The 25,264-nt window shown below is 48.5% G+C and overlaps 2 protein-coding genes across 10 annotated transcripts in view; one reads left to right on the forward strand and one right to left on the reverse strand.

Moving 5' to 3' along the window:
• CRYZL1 (crystallin zeta like 1) overlaps positions 1–24,346 on the reverse strand; it is a 127,462-nt gene extending 103,116 nt beyond the window's left edge. The window contains exon 1 of the mRNA XM_063956508.1: positions 24,327–24,346. The gene's annotated coding sequence lies outside the window, so the exon portion shown is untranslated. The remainder of the gene's footprint in view (positions 1–24,326) is intronic.
• Positions 1–25,264, forward strand: part of ITSN1 (intersectin 1) — a 351,280-nt gene that overhangs the window by 19,507 nt on the left and 306,509 nt on the right. For 8 of the 9 annotated variants that reach the window (XM_063956498.1, XM_063956491.1, XM_063956499.1 and 5 more), the window contains exon 2: positions 24,940–25,055. The exons of the other annotated variant lie outside the window; for it this stretch is intronic. The gene's annotated coding sequence lies outside the window, so the exon portion shown is untranslated. The remainder of the gene's footprint in view (positions 1–24,939; positions 25,056–25,264) is intronic. 9 annotated transcript variants of the gene reach the window in all.

The raw sequence follows: 25,264 nt of genomic DNA on the forward strand, positions 1-25,264 counted from the left end.
CAGCCCTTTCCCCCTATATAACTCTGCCTGTATCTTCCTGCTGCCTCCATTCCCCTCCTCACATCATGTCACTGCCCCTGTCGCATCAATTCAGTCCTCACTAATACATCACCCATCTCCTAATATCCTCTGACTGCTGGGGTACCCAGCCCCTACCCCTATATAACTCTGCCTGTATCTTCCTGCTGCCTCCATTCCCCTCCTCACATCGTGTCACTGTCCCTGTCACATCAATTCAGTCCTCACTAATACATCACTCATCTCCTAACATCCTCTGACTGCTGGGGTACCCAGCCCCTACCCCTATATAACTCTGCCTGTATCTTCCTGCTGCCTCCATTCCCCTCCTCACATCGTGTCACTGCCCCTGTCACATGCAGCCCTATCCTCACTGACACATCACCCATCTCCTGATATCCTCTGGATGCTGGGGTACCCAGCCCCTACCCCCATATAACTCTGCCTGTATCTTCCTGCTGCCTCCATTCCCCTCCTCACATCATGTCACTGTCCCTGTCACATCAATTCAGTCCTCACTAATACATCACTCATCTCCTAATATCCTCTGACTGCTGGGGTACCCAGCCCCTACCCTTATATAACTCTGCCTGTATCTTCCTGCTGCCTCCATTCCCCTCCTCACATCATGTCACTGCCCCTGTCACATCAATTCAGTCCTCACTAATACATCACCCATTTCTCTGACGTCCTAGTGGATGCTGGGAACTCCGTAAGGACCATGGGGAATAGCGGGCTCCAAAGGAGGCTGGGCACTCTAGAAAGATTTATGACTACCTGGTGTGCACTGGCTCCTCCCACTATGACCCTCCTCCAAGCCTCAGTTAGATTTTGTGCCCGGCCGAGGTTGGATGCACACTAGGGGCTCTCCTGAGCTCTTAGAAAGAAAGATAGACTTAGGTTTTTTATTTTCAGTGAGACCTGCTGGCAACAGGCTCACTGCAGCGAGGGACTAAGGGGAGAAGAAGCGAACTCGCCTGCTTGCAGCCGGATTGGGCTTCTTAGGCTACTGGACACCATTAGCTCCAGAGGGATCGACCGCAGGCCCAGTCCTTGGTGTTCGGTCCCGGAGCCGCGCCGCCGTCCCCCTTACAGAGCCAGAAGCAAGAAGAGGTCCGGAAAATCGGCGGCAGAAGACATCAGTCTTCTCCAAGGTAGCGCACAGCACTGCAGCTGTGCGCCATTGCTACTCACACACACTTCACACTCCGGTCACTGAGGGTGCAGGGCGCTGGGGGGGGGCGCCCTGAGAAGCAATTATAACACCTTGGCTGGCAAAAATACCACAATATATAGCCCTAGAGGCTATATATGTGGAAAATACCCCTGCCAGAATCCAGAAAAAAGCGGGAGAATAGGCCGCGGAAAAGGGGCGGAGCTATCTCCTGCAGCACACTGGCGCCATTTCTCCTTCACAGATCCACTGGAAGGAAGCTCCCTGGCTCTCCCCTGCAGTCTACACTAAAGAAAAGGGTAAAAAAAGAGAGGGGGGGGGGGGGGGCACTAAATTTAGGCGCTGTATAAATTATATATAAAAAAGCAGCTATAAGGGACATAACTCAGTTAGTCCCTGCATTATATAGCGCTCTGGTGTGTGCTGGCATACTCTCACTCTGTCCCCCCAAAGGGCTTTTGTGGGTCCTGTCCTCTGTTGGAGCATTCCATGTGTGTGTGCGGTGTGTCTGTACGGCTGTGTCGACATGTTTGATGAGGATAATGATGTGGAGACGGAGCAGATGCCTTTAGAAGGGATGTCACCCCCTGCGGGGCAGACACCTGAGTGGTTGAGCTTATGGAAAGAAATGAGTGCACGTATAGACTCCTTACATAAGAAATTTGACGACATGCCAAATGTGGGACAGCCGACTTCTCAGCTCGTGCCTGCCCAGGCGTCGCACAGGTCATCAGGGGCTCTAAAACGCCCGCTACCTCAGACCGCAGACCCAGATGTCGACACTGATACTGACACCAGTGTCGACGACGATGAGTCTAATCTGATGCCCACTAAGGCCATTCACTGCATGATTGAGGCAATGAAAGAGGTGTTACACATTTCTGATATAAATACAGGTACCACTAAAAAGGGTATTATGTTTGGGGAGAAAAAACTACCCGTAGTTTTTCCCCCATCAGATGAATTAAACGAAGTGTGTGAAGAAGCGTGGGCTTTCCCTGATAAAAAATTGGTAATTCCTAAGAAGGTACTAATGGCGTTCCCTTTCCCGCCAGAGGATAGGTCACGTTGGGAAACACCTCCTAGGGTGGATAAAGCGCTCACACGTTTGTCAAAAAAGGTGGCACTACCGTCTCCGGATACGGCCGCCCTCAAGGAACCTGCTGATAGAAAGCAGGAGGCGATCCTGAAGTCTGTATATACACACTCAGGCATTATACTTAGGCCAGCTATTGCGTCAGCTTGGATGTGCAGTGCTGCCGCTGCGTGGTCAGATAAACTGTCAGAAAATATTGACACATTAGACAGAGACACGATCCTGTTAACCATAGACCATATCAAAGACTCAGTCTTATATATGAGAGATGCACAGAGGGAAATCTGCCGACTGGCATCTAAAGTTAGTGCATTGTCCATTTCTGCTAGGAGAGGCTTATGGACTCGCCAGTGGACAGGAGATGCAGATTCTAAAAGGCACATGGAAGTGTTGCCATATAAAGGTGAGGAATTATTTGGGGATGGTCTCTCGGACCTAGTTTCCACAGCAACGTCTGGGAAGTCAGCATTTTTACCCCATGTCCCCTCACAGCCTAAGAAGGCGCCGTTTTATCAGGTTCAGTCCTTTCGGACCCAGAAAAACAGGCGTGGAAAAGGCGGGTCTTTTCTATCCAGAGGCAGAGGTAGGGGAAAAAGGCTGCAACAAACAGCAGGTTCCCAGGAGCAAAAGTCCTCCCCCGCTTCTTCTGCCAAGTCCGCCGCATGACGGTGGGGCTCCACAGGCGGAGCCTGGTACGGTGGGGGGCCGCCTCAAGAATTTCAGCGATCAGTGGGCTCGCTCACAGGTGGATCCCTGGATCCTTCAAATAGTATCTCAGGGGTACAAACTGGAATTCGAGGCGTCTCCACCCCACCGGTTCCTAAAATCTGCCTTGCCGATTGCTCCCTCAGACAGGGAGGCGGTGCTAGTGGCAATTCACAAGCTGTATTCCCAGCAGGTGATAATCAAGGTACCCCTACTTCAACAAGGCCGGGGTTACTATTCCACACTATTTGTGGTACCGAAACCGGACGGTTCGGTGAGACCCATTTTAAATTTGAAATCCTTGAACACATACATAAAAAAATTCAAGTTCAAGATGGAATCGCTCAGGGCGGTTATTGCGAGCCTGGAAGAGGGGGATTACATGGTATCCCTGGACATCAAGGATGCTTACTTGCATGTCCCCATTTACCATCCTCACCAGGAGTACCTCAGATTTGTGGTACAGGATTGCCATTACCAATTCCAGACGCTGCCGTTTGGACTGTCCACGGCACCGAGGGTATTTACCAAGGTGATGGCGGAAATGATGATACTCCTTCGAAAAAAGGGAGTTTTAATTATCCCGTACTTGGACGATCTCCTAATAAAAGCGAGGTCCAAGGAACAGTTGTTGGTGGGAGTAGCACTATCTCAGGAGGTGCTGCACCAGCACGGCTGGATTCTGAATATCCCGAAGTCACAGCTGGTACCGACGACACGGCTACTGTTCCTGGGTATGATTCTGGATACAGTCCAGAAAAAAAAAAGTGTTTCTCCCGGAGGAGAAAGCCAGGGAGTTGTCATCTCTAGTCAGAGACCTCCTGAAGCCAAAACAGGTATCAGTGCATCGCTGCACGCGGGTCCTGGGAAAGATGGTGGCTTCTTACGAAGCAATTCCCTTCGGCAGGTTCCATGCCAGAATCTTTCAGTGGGACCTGTTGGACCAGTGGTCCGGATCGCATCTTCTGATGCATCGCTTGATAACCCTGTCTCCAAGAACCAGGGTGTCTCTACTGTGGTGGCTGCAGAGTGCCCATCTTCTAGAGGGCCGCAGGTTCGGCATACAGGACTGGGTCCTGGTGACCACGGATGCCAGCCTTCGAGGCTGGGGGGCAGTCACACAGGGAAGAAACTTCCAAGGACTATGGTCGAGTCAGGAGACTTCCCTTCACATAAATATTCTGGAACTAAGGGCCATCTACAATGCCCTAAGTCAAGCAAAATCCCTGCTCCTACACCAGCCGGTGCTGATCCAGTCAGACAACATCACGGCAGTCGCCCATGTAAATCGACAGGGCGGCACAAGAAGCAGGATGGCGATGGCAGAAGCTGCAAGAATTCTCCGATGGGCGGAGAATCATGTACTAGCACTGTCAGCAGTGTTCATTCCGGGAGTGGACAACTGGGAAGCGGGTTCACTATGGCTGGCCGGCGGTCGGGCTCCCGGCGACCAGCATACCGGCGCCGGGAGCCCGACCGCCGGCTGACCGACAGTGTGGCGAGCGCAAATGAGCCCCTTGCGGGCTCGCTGCGCTCGCCACGCTACGGGCACGGTGGCGCGCTACGCGCGCCACTATTTTATTCTCCCTCTATGGGGGTCGTGGACCCCCACGAGGGAAAATAGGTGTCGGTATGCCGGCGGTCGGGCTCCCGGCGCCGGTATACTGAGCGCCGGGAGCCCGACCGCCGGCATACAGAAGACCACCCCTGGGAAGCAGACTTCCTCAGCAGACACGACCTCCACCCGGGAGAGTGGGGACTTCATCCAGAAGTCTTCCAGATGCTGGTAAACCGTTGGGAAAAACCACAGGTGGACATGATGGCGTCCCGCCTCAACAAAAAGTTAAAAAGATATTGCGCCAGGTCAAGGGACCCTCAGGCGGTAGCTGTGGACGCTCTAGTGACACCGTGGGTGTACCAGTCGGTTTATGTGTTCCCTCCTCTGCCTCTCATACCAAAGGTATTGAGAATAATAAGAAAGCGAGGAGTAAACACCATTCTCGTGGTTCCGGATTGGCCAAGACGAGCGTGGTACCCGGAACTTCAAGAGATGCTCTCAGAGGACCCGTGGCCTCTACCGCTCAGACAGGACCTGCTACAGCAGGGGCCCTGTCTGTTCCAAGACTTACCGCGGCTGCGTTTGACGGCATGGCGGTTGAACACCGGATCCTAAAGGAAAAGGGTATTCCGGAAGAAGTCATTCCTACGCTTATTAAGGCCAGGAAAGATGTTACGGCAAAGCATTATCACCGCATATGGCGGAAATATGTTGCATGGTGCGAGGCCAAAAAGGCCCCAACAGAGGAATTTCAACTACTGTAGGTCGATTTCTGCATTTCCTGCAAGCAGGAGTGAATATGGGCCTAAAACTAGGCTCCATTAAAGTACAGATCTCGGCTCTGTCGATTTTCTTTCAAAAAGAATTAGCTTCAGTACCTGAAGTTCAGACATTTGTGAAAGGAGTGCTGCATATTCAGCCCCCATTTGTGCCTCCTGTGGCACCTTGGGATCTCAACGTGATGTTGAGTTTCTTAAAATCACATTGGTTTGAGCCACTAAAAACCGTGGATCTGAAATATCTCACGTGGAAAGTGGTCATGTTATTGGCCTTGGCTTCAGCCAGGCGAGTGTCAGAATTGGCGGCTTTATCATGTAAAAGCCCTGATCTGATTTTCCATATGGATAGGGCAGAATTGAGGACTCGTCCTCAATTTCTCCCTAAGGTGGTTTCAGCGTTTCACTTGAACCAGACTATTGTGGTACCTGCGGCTACTAGGGACTTGGAGGACTCCAAGTTGCTGGACGTAGTCAGGGCCCTGAAAATATGTTTCCAGGACGGCTGCAGTCAGAAAATCTGACTCGCTGTTTATCCTGTATGCACCCAACAAGCTGGGTGCTCCTGCTTCTAAGCAGACTATTGCTCGTTGGATTTGTAGTACAATTCAGCTTGCACATTCTGTGGCAGGCCTGCCACAGCCAAAATCTGTAAAAGCCCATTCCACAAGGAAGGTGGGCTCATCTTGGGCGGCTGCCCGAGGGGTCTCGGCTTTACAACTTTGCCGAGCAGCTACTTGGTCAGGGGCAAACACGTTTGCAAAATTCTACAAATTTGATACCCTGGCTGAGGAGGACCTGGAGTTCTCTCATTCGGTGCTGCAGAGTCATCCGCACTCTCCCGCCCGTTTGGGAGCTATGGTATAATCCCCATGGTCCTTACGGAGTTCCCAGCATCCACTAGGACGTCAGAGAAAATAAGAATTTACTCACCGGTAATTCTATTTCTCGTAGTCCGTAGTGGATGCTGGGCGCCCATCCCAAGTGCGGATTGTCTGCAATACTTGTAAATAGTTATTGTTAACTAAAGGGTTATTGTTGAGCCATCTGTTGAGAGGCTCAGTTGTTTTCATACTGTCAAACTGGATATAGTATCACGAGTTGTACGGTGTGATTGGTGTGGCTGGTAAGAGTCTTACCCGGGATTCTAAATCCTTCCTTATTATGTCAGCTCGTCCGGGCACAGTGTCCTAACTGAGGCTTGGAGGAGGGTCATAGTGGGAGGAGCCAGTGCACACCAGGTAGTCATAAATCTTTCTAGAGTGCCCAGCCTCCTTTGGAGCCCGCTATTCCCCATGGTCCTTACGGAGTTCCCAGCATCCACTACGGACTACGAGAAATAGAATTACCGGTGAGTAAATTCTTATTTTCCTAATATCCTCTGCTGGTGTACCCAGCCCCTTCCCCCATATAACTCTGCCTGTATCTTCCTGCTGCCTCCATTCCCCTCCTCACATCATGTCACTGCCCCTGTCACATCAATTCAGTCCTCACTAATACATCACTCATCTCCTAATATCCTCTGGTTGCTGGGGTACCCAGCCACTTCCCCCATATAACTCTGCCTGTATCTTCCTGCTGCCTCCATTCCCCTCCTCACATCGTGTCACTGCCCCAGTCACACCCAGCCCTGTCCTCACTGACACATCACTCATCTCCTGATATCCTCTGGCTGCTGGGGTACCCAGCCCTTTCCCCCTATATAACTCTGCCTGTATCTTCCTGCTGCCTCCATTCCCCTCCTCACATCATGTCACTGTCCCTGTCCCATCAATTCAGTCCTCACTGACAAATCACCCATCTCCTAATATCCTCTGGATGCTGGGGTACCCAGCCCCTACCCTTATATAACTCTGCCTGTATCTTCCTGCTGCCTCCATTCCCCTCCTCACATCATGTCACTGCCCCTGTCACACCCAGCCCTGTCCTCACTGACATATCACCCATCTCCTGATGTACGCTGTGCTGCTGGGGTACCCAGCCCCTTCACCCCATATAACTCTACCTGGGGCTTCCTGCTTCCTCCATTCCACATCTCACATCATGTCACTGCCTCTGTCATGTGCAATTCTGTCCTCAAGGGAGCCATTTATGACCAAACTGATCAGTAATCCTGACCGTAATGTCCCATATGTGGCTTTCATTAGATTGGTATTTGTGCTTCCTCCCTATTGCCAGCCACATATGGGCTGCTAGTGCCTACAGCTATAAAATGAATATATACAGCAATAATCACATTGCAAATCATTATAAAATGTGCAGCTATTCACAGGTATTAAGCGTCACCTGCTAGTGGTGGGGAATGAGTGCAGTGGTTCAGGGGGCTGGGTAATTACACTTACCACCAATACAAGATACAGGTTATATGAAGTAGAAAACTAGCTGATTACTAATACCCCTTTCACACCGCAGCTTTAACCCGGTAAATTGCCGATTTTTAAGCCTTCCAAAACGGCTCTAGCTGCGGTGTGAAAGGGCCTCCTTGAATTTACCGTTTTCAAAATACTGGTGTTTAGAGACGGTAAAAAAGCAGGGTCCTACACGGTTCAGACCCGTTTCATTGTGCAGTGTGAAAGGCTCAGAAACTGTATTTCCAAGCCACAGAAGGTGATAGGCTGTCTCCATGCGTGATGTCACCAGGCAGAAGCAGGAAATAAACTGGAGGAAACACATGAGAGGGGTGGTCTTCTGTTTGCCGGCGGTCGGGCTCCCGGCGCTCAGTATACCGGCGCCGGGAGCCCGACCGCCGGCTTACCGACACTTATTTTCCCTCGTGGGGGTCCACGACCCCCATAGAGGGAGAATAAAATAGTGTGGCGCGCGTAGCGCGGCGAGCCCGCAAGGGGCTCATTTGCGCTCGCCAAGCTGTCGGTAAGCCGGCGGTCGGGCTCCCGGCGCCGGGATGCTGGTCGCCGGGAGCCCGACCGCCGGCCACCCGTAGTGAACCCCATGAGAGTGAAGGGAGTGTTTTATTATCCAGAATACAGTTTAAAATGGCAAATTGGAGTGATGAGGAGGTTAGGGAGCTGCTTAGGATCAGAGGGGATGAAGAAATGTGTAGACAAATCACTGGGACAGTGAAGGATGCAGTAATCTACAAAAACATGGTAAAGATGCTTGAAGCTGCTGGGTTCCATCGTACGACTATCCAAATTATTAATAATGTGTGGGCAAGAAAAGTCCGTTTACAATGACAACCACTGTTTTCTATGGGTGAAACGGGTTCAGTGTGAAAGGTACCAAAACGGTAATGAAATGGTAATATACTGGTTACAACATGCGATGTGAAGGGGGTTTAACTGCTCAGACCCGTTTTAAGAAATTTTTTAAAAGCAGGGTTTGCGATGTGAAAGCAGCATTAGTGAGGTGTTATATGTAGGAAACAAGAAACTGAGAGAATGTTCCACGCACAATTCTAAGTAACCTCTTTACCTGCTTATGCTTATTCACACGCTGTAGAGCATGAAGCATGTACACTGATATCATGTAGCTGACGGGTCATGTCTCTGAATGATTGTAGTATTACACTGATATCATGTAGCTGACAGGTCATGTCTCTGAATGATTGTAGTATTACACTGATATCATGTAGCTGACAGGTCATGTCTCTGAATGATTGTAGTATTACACTGATATCATGTAGCTGACAGGTCATGTCTCTGAATGATTGTAGTATTACACTGATATCATGTAGCTGACAGGTCATGTCTCTGAATGATTGTAGTATTACACTGATATCATGTAGCTGACAGGTCATGTCTCTGAATGATTGTAGTATTACACTGATATCATGTCTATTCCTCTCTCTTGACCCTAACATAGTAAACATGACTGTCCATCATCCTATTTTCTGCTAGGTCTGGCGGGTGCCCTGCTCTGTCCATGTATTCCACGCACACACAGTTGTAACTATCGGAGTGGAGAATTTGCCAATCACACAGCGTTACAGATATCTGGCTCAAACGTTTCTTCTAATAGTGCAGCACACTTTAAGCCCAGCAATACAATGGTTTATGGGCCCATTTCAGATCTGATCGCTGGGCTGTGTTTTTTGCTGTCCTGCGATCAGATAGTTGCCGCCTACAGGGGGAGTGTATATTCGCTGTGCACGTGTGCACAACCCACGACTTACTCTTCCAGTGCGATTGAATCCTGCTGATCGGGGCCGGAGCTGACGTCAGACTCCCTCCCTCAAAACTGTTGGACACGCCTGCGTATTCCCGGCCAGTCCCTGTAAACGGTCAGTTACCACCCACAAACGCTCTCTTCCTGTCAATCACCTTGCGTACGCCCGTGCGAATGGATCCTTCGCCCCATTCCGTCGCTGACCGGCGATGCACGTTGTAGCCATCCGACGCGCCTACGCATTGCGGTGCATGTACAGTTTGGATCTGATCGCCCGCTGTGCGAAAAAGCACGGCAGTGATCAGAACTGAATTACCCCCTATGTCCCGTCCCGGTGGGGTTTATTTTTACTATTGATACTGTTTTTTTCCACAGTTTGGCATTTTGTTCAGTAGGGGGAATGACCGGATAGAATTCAATAGCGGCAATCTGGTGTTTCATATACAGTATACTTTTTATTTTTTGGGATATTGAGCCTAATTCAGACCTGATCACACCTCTGCGAATTTGCAGAGGTTTGCGATCGGATAGTCGCCGCCCAGAGTGAAAATCCGCCCTGTGCAAGTCTGCGTACGCCGTGCGACAAGCTTTGCAAACACCGGTCATCTGCAAATCCGTTTGCAACTCACCATTGAATGCTTTTTCCAGTCTGTGCGTAGCCCAGGACTTACTTCGACACGGCGAAAGAAACAGGCTGATTGGACGTCACACGCCCTCCTGGAAAACGCTTGGGAATGCCTGCGTTTTTCCTGACACTCCCAGAAAACGGGCAGTTACCACCCCCAAACATCTGCTTCTTGTCAATCAACTGGCGTACGCCTAACGATCAAAAAAGACGCAGGATTTTTTTCGCAGGTTGGCCTTGCGCCTGCGCATTATGATCCATACGTATGCGCAGACGTTCGATAATCGGCCGCTGTGAGATTTCGCACAACAGCGATCAGGTCTGACTTGGGCCATTGTCCTGCTGCCTTAATAAACTGGCTGGGGTCACATTACGTTTGCCTAAGTGGCATGCAATTGTTCCTTCGTTAAAGTTTCATATGTGAATAAAGTGTGCATGTGCATTTGTCACCTTGCGTCTCTGGCCTCTGGGAGATGTGCTGTCACAGACTAGTTTGGATAAACTGCTATAAACTATTTTTGCACACGGGCCACTTTCATTTGCACATCTGGCTTCCAGAAAATGCAGGAAATGAATTGCTTGCAGAACAAATTGAATCGTCTTATGATGGTAAAACGTTAAATTTGAAATGTATCAGGATTTACTTAAGTATGATGCCAGGTAATAACTGTCCGGAAAAGCTGGCTTCCATTGGCAATTTATTATATGGTTGAAGTGTTTTTTGTTTTTTTCTTTCTTTATTTTCTTCAGTTGTGTATGAAGGTTTTTTGTTTTTTTTCCGCTGCTTCATGCAGCCAAGTGATCATGAAATTGATAGAATGCATTGTGTGACAGCACATAAAACTAGGGACAATTGTTGTTATTGTGCAGCGAAATCCGGCACCCACCTGTCTTGGTTGGCATAATGTGTCTCCCTTATTTTACCTGATCATCTTAAATGGAAAAGAACATTAACGAATATGAATTCAGGCAGCAGAGACAGGGATAATAAATAGGCAGGGGATTGTGATGGAGCAGCATGGTTTGTGTAGTGGTCAACCTTACTTTCTCACAGTCCTGAGGTTGAGTTAAATCTGTCCAAGGCATATCTGTGTAGCGTTTGTATCTTCCCCAACTTGAGTTTCTTCTGATTGCTCGGGTTTACTCCCACACAATAACCGTGTACTGGTAGGATAAATAGGCTTCTGACAAAAGGCAAGCCTAGGGGCGAATTCAGTTGTGGTTGGAAGGACTATCGTTGCCACTTACATAGAAGCGTCATGTCTCCTGCATGCATTACTGATCCGAACTGCAGCATCTGATCTTCCCCAGCATCATCGGCTGGTTGTGTCATCCGGCCGCCGCAATACCTACCAAGAGGCCAGGAAATCTTCGTCCTCTGACGGAGATCCTGGCCTCTTCCGTCCCACTAAACGGCCCCCTCCCCACACTGTCATGCCGGACGGCTTCCGACGTCGCAGGACCTGTTTGCGCATGCGCCGAACGGGTCCGCCGCAAAGTATTTATAGTCAGTACTTTGCGGCACACAGAGCAACTCCAACCACAGCTGAATTACCCCCCTAGTGCGCATGTGTGTCCTTTGTGATAGGGAGCATAGATTGTAAGCTTCACTGGTGCAGGGACTGGTATGACTAACTGAAATATTCTCTGTAAAGCACTGTGGAATGTGTGTGCGCCATATAAGTAGTCATTGAGGATTCTGTTTTATCAAGAAATTGTCCTGATGTCCGTGCAGGTGCCCCAAAACGATTGCCCTGCCTGACAACACAAAACAGCAACAAAAAATCCAAGTAAAACAAAATAGTGTTCACTCTAGGATTTTTTTAGGGCAGGGTGCTGATCACGGGTAGGGCACATTTTTCATTCGGGAGGGCACATTTTTCAGCTAGAAGGGCAAAATTAGGTACATACTATAATGCTTGGTCCTCCCATTCCCACATGATAAAGAATGGGCAGTGCGCGCCAAAGGCGTGCAGCTAAAATTTAGGGGCGTTGTTTTTCGTGGGGAAGGGGCATGGCCACATAATAGTGGCAATGCACATTACACCACACAGTAGTGCAGCTAATACACACTGCACCAAGTAGAACCTCCTATACACACTGCGACAGGTAGAGCACATTATACACATTGCACCAGGTAGAGCACGTTATACATATTGCGCCAGGCAGAGCACATTCTACACTTTGCGCCAGGCAGAGCACGTTATACACATTGCGCCAGGTAGAGAGCACTGAGACACACTGCACCAGGTAGAGAGCACTGAGACACACTGCACCAGGTAGAGAGCACTGAGACACACTGCACCAGGTAGAGAGCACTGAGACACACTGCACCAGGTAGAGAGCACTGAGACACACTGCACCAGGTAGAGAGCACTGAGACACACTGCACCAGGTAGAGAGCACTGAGACACACTGCACCAGGTAGAGAGCACTGAGACACACTGCACCAGGTAGAGAGCACTGAGACACACTGCACCAGGTAGAGAGCACTGAGACACATTGCACCAGGTAGAGAGCACTGAGAAACATTGCACCAGGTAGAGAGCACGTTATACACATTGCACCAGGTAGAGAGCACGTTATACACATTGCACCAGGTAGAGAGCACGTTATACACATTGCACCAGGTAGAGAGCACTGAGAAACACTGCACCAGGTAGAGAGCACTGAGAAACACTGCACCAGGTAGAGAGCACTGAGACACATTGCACCAGGTAGAGAGCACTGAGAAACACTGCACCAGGTAGAGAGCACTGAGAAACACTGCACCAGGTAGAGAGCACTGAGAAACACTGCACCAGGTAGAGAGCACTGAGAAACACTGCACCAGGTAGAGAGCACTGAGAAACACTGCACCAGGTAGAGAGCACTGAGACACATTGCACCAGGTAGAGAGCACTGAGAAACATTGCACCAGGTAGAGAGCACTGAGACACATTGCACCAGGTAGAGAGCACTGAGAAACACTGCACCAGGTAGAGAGCACTGAGAAACACTGCACCAGGTAGAGAGCACTGAGAAACATTGCACCAGGTAGAGAGCACTGAGAAACATTGCACCAGGTAGAGAGCACTGAGAAACATTGCACCAGGTAGAGAGCACTGAGACACATTGCACCAGGTAGAGAGCACTGAGAAACATTGCACCAGGTAGAGAGCACTGAGACACATTGCACTAGGTAGAGAGCACTGAGAAACACTGCACCAGGTAGAGAGCACTGAGACACATTGCACCAGGTAGAGAGCACTGAGAAACACTGCACCAGGTAGAGAGCACTGAGAAACATTGCACCAGGTAGAGAGCACTGAGAAACATTGCACTAGGTAGAGAGCACTGAGAAACATTGCACCAGGTAGAGAGCACTGAGAAACATTGCACTAGGTAGAGAGCACTGAGAAACACTGCACCAGGTAGAGAGCACTGAGAAACATTGCACCAGGTAGAGAGCACTGAGAAACATTGCACTAGGTAGAGAGCACTGAGAAACATTGCACCAGGTAGAGAGCACTGAGAAACATTGCACTAGGTAGAGAGCACTGAGACACATTGCACCAGGTAGAGAGCACTGAGACACATTGCACCAGGTAGAGAGCACTGAGGCACATTGCACCAGGTAGAGAGCACTGAGAAACATTGCACCAGGTAGAGAGCACTGAGAAACATTGCACTAGGTAGAGAGCACTGAGAAACACTGCACCAGGTAGAGAGCACTGAGAAACATTGCACCAGGTAGAGAGCACTGAGAAACATTGCACCAGGTAGAGAGCACTGAGAAACATTGCACCAGGTAGAGAGCACTGAGAAACATTGCACCAGGTAGAGAGCACTGAGAAACATTGCACTAGGTAGAGAGCACTGAGACACATTGCACCAGGTAGAGAGCACTGAGAAACATTGCACTAGGTAGAGAGCACTGAGAAACATTGCACTAGGTAGAGAGCACTGAGAAACATTGCACCAGGTAGAGAGCACTGAGAAACATTGCACTAGGTAGAGAGCACTGAGAAACATTGCACCAGGTAGAGAGCACTGAGAAACATTGCACTAGGTAGAGAGCACTGAGACACATTGCACCAGGTAGAGAGCACTGAGAAACATTGCACTAGGTAGAGAGCACTGAGAAACACTGCACCAGGTAGAGAGCACTGAGAAACATTGCACTAGGTAGAGAGCACTGAGAAACATTGCACTAGGTAGAGAGCACTGAGAAACATTGCACCAGGTAGAGAGCACTGAGAAACATTGCACTAGGTAGAGAGCACTGAGAAACATTGCACCAGGTAGAGAGCACTGAGAAACACTGCACTAGGTAGAGAGCACTGAGAAACACTGCACCATGTAGAGAGCACTGAGAAACATTGCACCAGGTAGAGAGCACTGAGAAACATTGCACTAGGTAGAGAGCACTGAGAAACATTGCACTAGGTAGAGAGCACTGAGAAACATTGCACCAGGTAGAGAGCACTGAGAAACATTGCACTAGGTAGAGAGCACTGAGACACATTGCACCAGGTAGAGAGCACTGAGACACATTGCACCAGGTAGAGAGCACTGAGAAACATTGCACCAGGTAGAGAGCACTGAGAAACATTGCACTAGGTAGAGAGCACTGAGAAACATTGCACCAGGTAGAGAGCACTGAGAAACATTGCACTAGGTAGAGAGCACTGAGACACATTGCACCAGGTAGAGAGCACTGAGAAACATTGCACCAGGTAGAGAGCACTGAGAAACATTGCACCAGGTAGAGAGCACTGAGAAACATTGCACTAGGTAGAGAGCACTGAGAAACACTGCACCAGGTAGAGAGCACTGAGACACATTGCACCAGGTAGAGAGCACTGAGAAACATTGCACTAGGTAGAGAGCACTGAGACACATTGCACTAGGTAGAGAGCACTGAGAAACATTGCACTAGGTAGAGAGCACTGAGAAACATTGCACCAGGTAGAGAGCACTGAGAAACATTGCACCAGGTAGAGAGCACTGAGAAACATTGCACTAGGTAGAGAGCACTGAGAAACATTGCACTAGGTAGAGAGCACTGAGAAACATTGCACTAGGTAGAGAGCACTGAGAAACATTGCACTAGGTAGAGAGCACTGAGAAACATTGCACTAGGTAGAGAGCACTGAGAAACATTGCACTAGGTAGAGAGCACTGAGAAACATTGCACTAGGTAGAGAGCACTGAGAAACATTGCACTAGGTAGAGAGCACTGAGAAACATTGCACTAGGTAGAGAGCACTGAGAAACATTGCACTAGGTAGAGAGCACTGAGAAACATTGCACTAGGTAGAGAGCACTGAGAAACATTGCACCAGGTAGAGAGCACTGAGAAACATTGCACCAGGTAGAGAGCACTGAGAAACATTGCACCAGGTAGAGAGCACTGAGAAACATTGCACCAGGTAGAGAGCACTGAGAAACATTGCACCAGGTAGAGAGCACTGAGAAACATTGCACTAGGTAGAGAGCACAGACACATTGCACCAGGTAGAGAGCACTGAAAAACATTGCACTAGGTAGAGAGCACTGAGAAACACTGCACCAGGTAGAGAGCACTGAGGCACATTGCACTAGGTAGAGAGCACTGAGAAACATTGCACCAGGTAGAGAGCACTGAGAAACATTGCACTAGGTAGAGAGCACTGAGAAACATTGCACCAGGTAGAGAGCACTGAGAAACATTGCACCAGGTAGAGAGCACTGAGAAACATTGCACCAGGTAGAGAGCACTGAGAAACATTGCACCAGGTAGAGAGCACTGAGAAACACTGCACCAGGTAGAGAGCACTGAGACACATTGCACCAGGTAGAGAGCACTGAGAAACACTGCACCAGGTAGAGAGCACTGAGACACATTGCACCAGGTAGAGAGCACTGAGAAACACTGCACCAGGTAGAGAGCACTGAGACACATTGCACCAGGTAGAGAGCACTGAGAAACACTGCACCAGGTAGAGAGCACTGAGAAACACTGCACCAGGTAGAGAGCACTGAGAAACACTGCACCAGGTAGAGAGCACTGAGAAACATTGCACCAGGTAGAGAGCACTGAGAAACATTGCACCAGGTAGAGAGCACTGAGAAACATTGCACCAGGTAGAGAGCACTGAGAAACATTGCACCAGGTAGAGAGCACTGAGAAACATTGCACCAGGTAGAGAGCACTGAGAAACATTGCACCAGGTAGAGAGCACTGAGACACATTGCACTAGGTAGAGAGCACTGAGAAACACTGCACCAGGTAGAGAGCACTGAGACACATTGCACCAGGTAGAGAGCACTGAGAAACACTGCACCAGGTAGAGAGCACTGAGAAACACTGCACCAGGTAGAGAGCACTGAGAAACATTGCACTAGGTAGAGAGCACTGAGAAACATTGCACCAGGTAGAGAGCACTGAGAAACATTGCACTAGGTAGAGAGCACTGAGAAACACTGCACCAGGTAGAGAGCACTGAGAAACATTGCACCAGGTAGAGAGCACTGAGAAACATTGCACCAGGTAGAGAGCACTGAGAAACATTGCACCAGGTAGAGAGCACTGAGAAACATTGCACTAGGTAGAGAGCACTGAGACACATTGCACCAGGTAGAGAGCACTGAGAAACATTGCACCAGGTAGAGAGCACTGAGGCACATTGCACCAGGTAGAGAGCACTGAGAAACATTGCACCAGGTAGAGAGCACTGAGAAACATTGCACTAGGTAGAGAGCACTGACAGGTAGAGAGCACTGAGAAACATTGCACCAGGTAGAGAGCACTGAGAAACATTGCACCAGGTAGAGAGCACTGAGAAACATTGCACCAGGTAGAGAGCACTGAGACACATTGCACCAGGTAGAGAGCACTGAGAAACATTGCACCAGGTAGAGAGCACTGAGACACATTGCACCAGGTAGAGAGCACTGAGAAACATTGCACTAGGTAGAGAGCACTGAGAAACATTGCACTAGGTAGAGAGCACTGAGAAACATTGCACTAGGTAGAGAGCACTGAGACACATTGCACCAGGTAGAGAGCACTGAGAAACATTGCACTAGGTAGAGAGCACTGAGAAACATTGCACTAGGTAGAGAGCACTGAGAAACATTGCACCAGGTAGAGAGCACTGAGAAACATTGCACTAGGTAGAGAGCACTGAGAAACATTGCACCAGGTAGAGAGCACTGAGAAACATTGCACTAGGTAGAGAGCACTGAGACACATTGCACTAGGTAGAGAGCACTGAGAAACATTGCACTAGGTAGAGAGCACTGAGAAACACTGCACCAGGTAGAGAGCACTGAGAAACATTGCACTAGGTAGAGAGCACTGAGAAACATTGCACCAGGTAGAGAGCACTGAGAAACATTGCACCAGGTAGAGAGCACTGAGAAACATTGCACCAGGTAGAGAGCACTGAGAAACATTGCACCAGGTAGAGAGCACTGAGAAACACTGCACTAGGTAGAGAGCACTGAGAAACACTGCACCATGTAGAGAGCACTGAGAAACACTGCACCAGGTAGAGAGCACTGAGAAACATTGCACTAGGTAGAGAGCACTGAGAAACATTGCACTAGGTAGAGAGCACTGAGAAACATTGCACCAGGTAGAGAGCACTGAGAAACATTGCACTAGGTAGAGAGCACTGAGACACATTGCACCAGGTAGAGAGCACTGAGACACATTGCACCAGGTAGAGAGCACTGAGACACATTGCACCAGGTAGAGAGCACTGAGACACATTGCACCAGGTAGAGAGCACTGAGAAACATTGCACCAGGTAGAGAGCACTGAGAAACATTGCACCAGGTAGAGAGCACTGAGAAACATTGCACCAGGTAGAGAGCACTGAGAAACATTGCACCAGGTAGAGAGCACTGAGAAACACTGCACTAGGTAGAGAGCACTGAGAAACACTGCACCATGTAGAGAGCACTGAGAAACACTGCACCAGGTAGAGAGCACTGAGAAACATTGCACTAGGTAGAGAGCACTGAGAAACATTGCACTAGGTAGAGAGCACTGAGAAACATTGCACCAGGTAGAGAGCACTGAGAAACATTGCACTAGGTAGAGAGCACTGAGACACATTGCACCAGGTAGAGAGCACTGAGACACATTGCACCAGGTAGAGAGCACTGAGACACATTGCACCAGGTAGAGAGCACTGAGACACATTGCACCAGGTAGAGAGCACTGAGAAACATTGCACCAGGTAGAGAGCACTGAGAAACATTGCACTAGGTAGAGAGCACTGAGACACATTGCACCAGGTAGAGAGCACTGAGAAACATTGCACCAGGTAGAGAGCACTGAGAAACATTGCACCAGGTAGAGAGCACTGAGAAACATTGCACCAGGTAGAGAGCACTGAGAAACACTGCACCAGGTAGAGAGCACTGAGACACATTGCACCAGGTAGAGAGCACTGAGAAACATTGCACCAGGTAGAGAGCACTGAGACACATTGCACCAGGTAGAGAGCACTGAGAAATATTGCACTAGGTAGAGAGCACTGAGAAACATTGCACCAGGTAGAGAGCACTGAGAAACATTGCACCAGGTAGAGAGCACTGAGAAACATTGCACCAGGTAGAGAGCACTGAGAAACATTGCACTAGGTAGAGAGCACTGAGAAACATTGCACTAGGTAGAGAGCACTGAGAAACATTGCACTAGGTAGAGAGCACTGAGAAACATTGCACTAGGTAGAGAGCACTGAGAAACATTGCACTAGGTAGAGAGCACTGAGAAACATTGCACTAGGTAGAGAGCACTGAGAAACATTGCACTAGGTAGAGAGCACTGAGAAACATTGCACTAGGTAGAGAGCACTGAGAAACATTGCACTAGGTAGAGAGCACTGAGAAACATTGCACTAGGTAGAGAGCACTGAGAAACATTGCACTAGGTAGAGAGCACTGAGAAACATTGCACCAGGTAGAGAGCACTGAGAAACATTGCACCAGGTAGAGAGCACTGAGAAACATTGCACTAGGTAGAGAGCACTGAGAAACATTGCACCAGGTAGAGAGCACTGAGAAACATTGCACCAGGTAGAGAGCACTGAGAAACATTGCACCAGGTAGAGAGCACTGAGAAACATTGCACTAGGTAGAGAGCACTGAGACACATTGCACCAGGTAGAGAGCACTGAGAAACATTGCACTAGGTAGAGAGCACTGAGAAACACTGCACCAGGTAGAGAGCACTGAGGCACATTGCACCAGGTAGAGAGCACTGAGGCACATTGCACCAGGTAGAGAGCACTGAGGCACATTGCACTAGGTAGAGAGCACTGAGAAACATTGCACCAGGTAGAGAGCACTGAGAAACATTGCACCAGGTAGAGAGCACTGAGACACATTGCACCAGGTAGAGAGCACTGAGACACATTGCACCAGGTAGAGAGCACTGAGACACATTGCACCAGGTAGAGAGCACTGAGACACATTGCACCAGGTAGAGAGCACTGAGACACATTGCACCAGGTAGAGAGCACTGAGACACATTGCACCAGGTAGAGAGCACTGAGAAACATTGCACTAGGTAGAGAGCACTGAGAAACACTGCACCAGGTAGAGAGCACTGAGGCACATTGCACCAGGTAGAGAGCACTGAGGCACATTGCACTAGGTAGAGAGCACTGAGAAACACTGCACCAGGTAGAGAGCACTGAGGCACATTGCACCAGGGAGAGAGCACTGGGAGGGAGGGGAGGACGGGCAGATGCAGAGCAGCACTCACCGTTGCAGCGGGTCCAGTCTCTTGATGCTGACGGCGGAGCCCAGGTCGCCGTGGTGAGGGGGAATGGCCGTGCAGCGCCGTGGTGAGGGGGAATTTCAAACCATGCCGGAGGACTGGCGGGCGGGAGACACCGCAGGCTCTGATTGGCTGCTCCTCCACGCTGCACGCTGACCCAGTCTCCACCTTCAACTGAGAGCTATCAGCGCGGCGGGGGGAGGAGTAACAGTGCGGCGGGGGGAGAAATGACAGCACACTGGCGCGGGGAGAAGTGACAGCGCTGGCGCGGGGAGAAGGCAGTCCTTTGGTGATTAACAGGGCGGCAGGGCGGGCACAAACGGGCAGGGCGCTTTCTGTCACTCAGAAAAGGGGCAGGGCGCAGCGCCCTGCGAAAGAAGCTTAGAGTGAACACTACAAAAATAAGATCATTTTCAGACACGCTGGAGGGTAAAACTATATTCAAATATTAACTATACGGTTTATTATACCCAAGTTAGCAACAAGAAGTCACGTTTTGGCTTATGGTGGGCGGTTTCAGAGCCTAGTGCAAATCTAATGCCAATCCCGTGCTGCGCGTGTGCAGGACAGGGCCTGTATCACTGGACGAACTGCATCTGCTGACGTCACTAGAGGCAGCCGTTTTGGGGGGCAGTGATGGCCTCCGTTTCCCAAAATGGCCTTTTTGTCGGAACTGTGGCAGCCGGTTTACATGACCCCATGGGTCACACAGCCGAGCGATGGGTGTCGCAGGTGATGATGCATCCTAAGACGCAGCACTGGATCACACATGCATGCAGAAGGTATCTACTTATATCAGATGCCTCCTACTGTATTAACATATCTGTGCATCGCCGCTGATTCCAAGGAAGCAACAGCGATGCCTCCTCCAACCACATCTGAATCAGGCCCCATGTGCAGTTTGCGTCCCCATGCAACTGGGTAACTTGCACCTGTATATAGGGGTGGTATTCAGTATGCTGGCTGTTGGGATCCCGCCGCTCAGTATAGCGACACCCGGCATACCGACCACTATTCTCCCTCTTGGGGGTCCACGACCCCCCAGGAGGGAGAATAAATAGCACGCCACTGTGCCCGCAGTGTGGCGAGTGCAGCAAGCCCTCAAGGGGCTTATTTGCGCTCGCCCCGCTGCCGGCATGCCGCTGGTTGGGATCCTTGCGCCGGGATCCCAGCCGCCGGCATAACATGCTACAGCCGTATATAGAGCTCATACGTTATGTTGTGAGAGGCGGGTCAGGTGCGTTCACACGGAATGTATGTACGTTCAGTACGCTCCCTTGCAGCGGTGCATTATTATGGTTACATGTACACTTGAACTGTTATAATGCTGCACCTTTGGTCTGCAGGCAGCTATACACTATAGTTTAGGAGGTCTGTATATTTATACAGGTGTAGTGTAAGAGAGACGTATTTGGTCTGCAGGCAGCTATACACTATAGTTTAGGAGGTCTGTATATTTATACAGGTGTAGTGTAAGAGAGACGTATTTGGTCTGCAGGCAGCTATACACTATAGTTTAGGAGGTCTGTATATTTATACAGGTGTAGTGTAAGAGAGACATGGAAATGCATCCTCTCTTCACTCCTGCTGCTTAACCGTTTGCATGCTGGTAATATCTGGCTGTTTGCGTTGCCCCGCTGTAGGCCCGGCAGACACCCACATGTGAGATGTTTGTCTGTATTCCAAACAGATCCGTGGGAGAGGTAGCAGCTGTATTTATCCTGGACGTTTTTGGCTCTTGCACACTGATCTCTTCTGTGTTACCACTGGGAACGGATCTCAATGAAGCCAGTCAGGTTTACATAGAAATTCAAAAGGGCTGCGGTTGCGGCTCCTAATCACCCTTAAACCTCGTCGTCCGCTGCTGTGACTTAAAGATGCACTGAACTCAAATGCACGTTGCCATATATTGGAGGCCTACTAATAACCTTTGCAGTTCTATGCCAGTCTTCCCAGAACCTGAGCTGTTTGACATTGTATTTCCATTAGCGGAGTATAAGTTCTTATTGTGTTCTATCAGCGATTTCAGGCCCAAAGTTGCTGACCTTAGGATTACGGACAGGAAGATCGTATTGTGCGCAACAATTCACCCCCCCCCCCCCCCCCCTCCCCTATCCACAAACAAAACTTTATTAATATCTTCTTTTTGGCTCAACCCCTGAAATTTGTACGTCTCTACTTGTCAGTGACTTTTTTTTACTAGAATTTTTTTTTTATTTGGAAAAATAATTTGATTAGAATTTGGAATTCTTACAGGAACACGGAGCAAATATGTCTATATACTTAGTGCTATTTAATTAGCCATCGTACGGAGACCCAACATGGAAGATTTGATATTGACCCTTTTTATATATAATGGGTGGGATGTAATGCCGCCCGATTTTGGTTGATCTGCCGCATTCTGGCAGAACTTGGATGTTTTTGGTTTTTTAATGGGGCAATCACTTACTAGGCAAAACCATTCCTTGTATATAATTGCCTCTTAAAAAATGTCAGCGTTCGTCCGGAATCCCGCAGGTCAGCCAAACTCAGGCGGCCTGAATAGTGTATACACTCGGACCTAGTCAATGGTTTGAATGACGGGCTAATCTGAGTATGACAGGTTGCCAAAAGCTACTGGACCTGGATTCCTTTGTTAAGCGTTCTGACCTAGCCAGGTAGGTTACGCAGGACAACCTGTGCTGTTAGTGTACATGTGGCGGTCCTGTTTGGAACTGTACTCTGTTGTTATGACTCTTTATGAAATAATTGGATAGGGATTCTCTGGGCCTGAGTCAGCTTTGTGTAGGCAGCTGAGTCAGACGCGACTAGTTTGGCAAGGACAAGACTTGCACAATAAGAGTATGTGCCAGCACATTTTGGAGAAGTATGTTTTGGCATGGAAACAAGCAAGGTTCCTTTTAAAAGGAAAGCGCCATGGAAACGTTACTACTATGTGAACTGTAATCTTCCGCTTGGGTTTATTAAAAAATGCAATGAGAAATGTTTTTTTCTTGTTTCATTCCTGGCGACTCATGTGGATGTACATAGACACGCCTGCCCTCTGTGCCGTTCATACGTGTGCTCAGGAGTGCAGGAAAGTGTGCGGGATTTACCCTTTTACCATCCGGTAATAATGCTGAACATACGTGTCAGTACATGGTCACTGTCCTGTCTTCTGCGTGCAATAGATGGCAGGCCTGTTTCACTTGGTGGTGATACTGGGGCAGTTGTATTAACCTGGAGATGGCATAAGGAAGTGATAAACCAGTGATAAGTGCAAGGTGATAAACCTACCAGCCAATCAGATCCAATATGTAAATGAACAGTTAGGAGCTGATTGGCTGGTGCGTTTATCACCTAGCACTTATCACTTCCTTATGCCTTCTCCAGGCTTACTACATCTGCCCCACTGTCCTCTCAGCAGCAGGTAACTCGCCAATTCCAGGCTGAGTTATCAAGGAGACTGCTGAAGAACTGCATGTGTTGTGTCCTATGAGCCGGTAATATGTTGGTGGCCAGGTATCTGTCTACGTCATTGTCTCTTGGTTGCCAATGGGACCTATATTTTCTTGCCGATGATTGGGCAGCATAGTATAGTGCAGTGCTGCGTAACTTCTTTTTTCTTTCTTTAGAAGACACCCAAGTGTCATTGAAAAATTGTTATAGAACCTTGCAGGTATATTGCATATCTAATAATCAAGAGGGTGTGGCTTAGAAGATCGACAGTATGTAGAATCAATAGGTCGACACCTTTTTGTGTTATTTTAACCTAACTGTTGTCTGCCGCCTAAACCCTAACAGAACTCCAAGTGCCTAATCATAACCTTCATAAAAAAACAAAAACGTGTCAACCTTTTAAGCATTGACCCTTTTGTCCATGTCGACCATTTTAACGGTCCACCTTTTTGACCCTGTCGACCACATGTTGACTCTGGTATTCGGTCTTTAGGTCGACACTCATTAAGTTGACCACTATTGGTTGACGTGCATTAAGTCGACATGGTCACTAGTTCGACATGACAATGGTCGATGCATGAAAAGGTCGACACAAGTTTTTCAAAAAAGTTTTACAATTTTTGAACTTTTTCATACTTTACGGTCCACTTGGACTACGGTTGGGAATAACCTGTGCCGAGCGCAGCGGTAGCGGAGCTAGGCACTTTGCCTGATCCCGAGCCATGCGAGGGGACATGGTGCACTAATTGGTGTTCCCAATCACTTTATAAAAAAAAAAACTACACCAAAAATATATATAAAAAAAACTCATGTCAACTTTTTTCCATGTCAACCTAGTCACTGTCGACCTAATGACTGTCGACTTGGTTATGGTCGATCCTATGATCCACATCCGCTGGCTCTATAGATCCCTATTTGTCTGTATTCTACTTTGAAAAGCAATGGTGGAACTTTTTTGAAGACCTTTTTAGGGATGAGCACTTATTTGCTGGTCCAGAAACACAAGACAGTAGCTGTATATAAAGTCTAACACCAGAAATTGCCTACTTACTTGGGTTTTTCACATCAGGCCTGGACTCCACCAATTCTCCCTCAGCTTCCATTTCTTAATCTTCCTGGCAGTGGGAATTTCATGCTGGAAGTGATTTAAATAACACTATTACACAGTTCTATTTTAGTGTCCCCGGTCAGCTGTTGGGAGTAAACACAACACTTAAAGATTATCTGTCCAATCTTTCTGGTTGGAACAAAAATCTGCTAATGTATGGGAGCAGATGACAATTGACCATTTCAAACACTGAGAACAGACAAAAATGAACTTTCAGACAAATTGTTTTAGTTTGTTTCATTAAACCAATTTATCCGAACAACCGTTTTTGTCCATTTTCTGGATTTTGGGAGCAAATGATTGATTGTCTTTTGCTCCCAGACAGTGCCAGATTTTCTTTCCAATCAGCCAGATTGGACAGATAATCTTTATTGTGTAGGGCCCTTAACGACGAGTATTCTCTGTGTGTGTCTTAATTGGAGGACTAACCAGTCAGTGTTTTGTTCATATATTTAAAATAAAATCTAAACCGAATGGTTAACAATGTAACCCTAGCTTCCATTTATTTTATTTACATATTTAACTTTGTATTTTTTTTATTTTATTCAATATTTAGTTTTCGTGTTCCCAAACTCCCCCGTCAGACTCTGTGGGAAGTGAAAGTTGTACGTGTTACTGGTTTCAGATGTCTGCACTTCCCTCTGTGTCAATTGCAGCCCTCTCTGCCTCCTGGTAAGTGATTGCTATCTGTTCATGTCTGATTTGTATTCATGTCTTTCCAAAGCCTGGAAGCTATTGAATGGTCAGAGTTTCAGTATTTTAAAGGGCCTCTACCTCTCCGGACCACCAAAGAAGTGGAATGAGCGTCTCCTACTGTATATATATATTTTTACTTGTTCTGCTGAACAGAAATAACAGGGGCACAGAGTTATTTTGCCGTT

Source organism: Pseudophryne corroboree, chromosome 2 (assembly GCF_028390025.1).
Source record: "Pseudophryne corroboree isolate aPseCor3 chromosome 2, aPseCor3.hap2, whole genome shotgun sequence".
NCBI lineage: Eukaryota > Metazoa > Chordata > Amphibia > Anura > Myobatrachidae > Pseudophryne > Pseudophryne corroboree.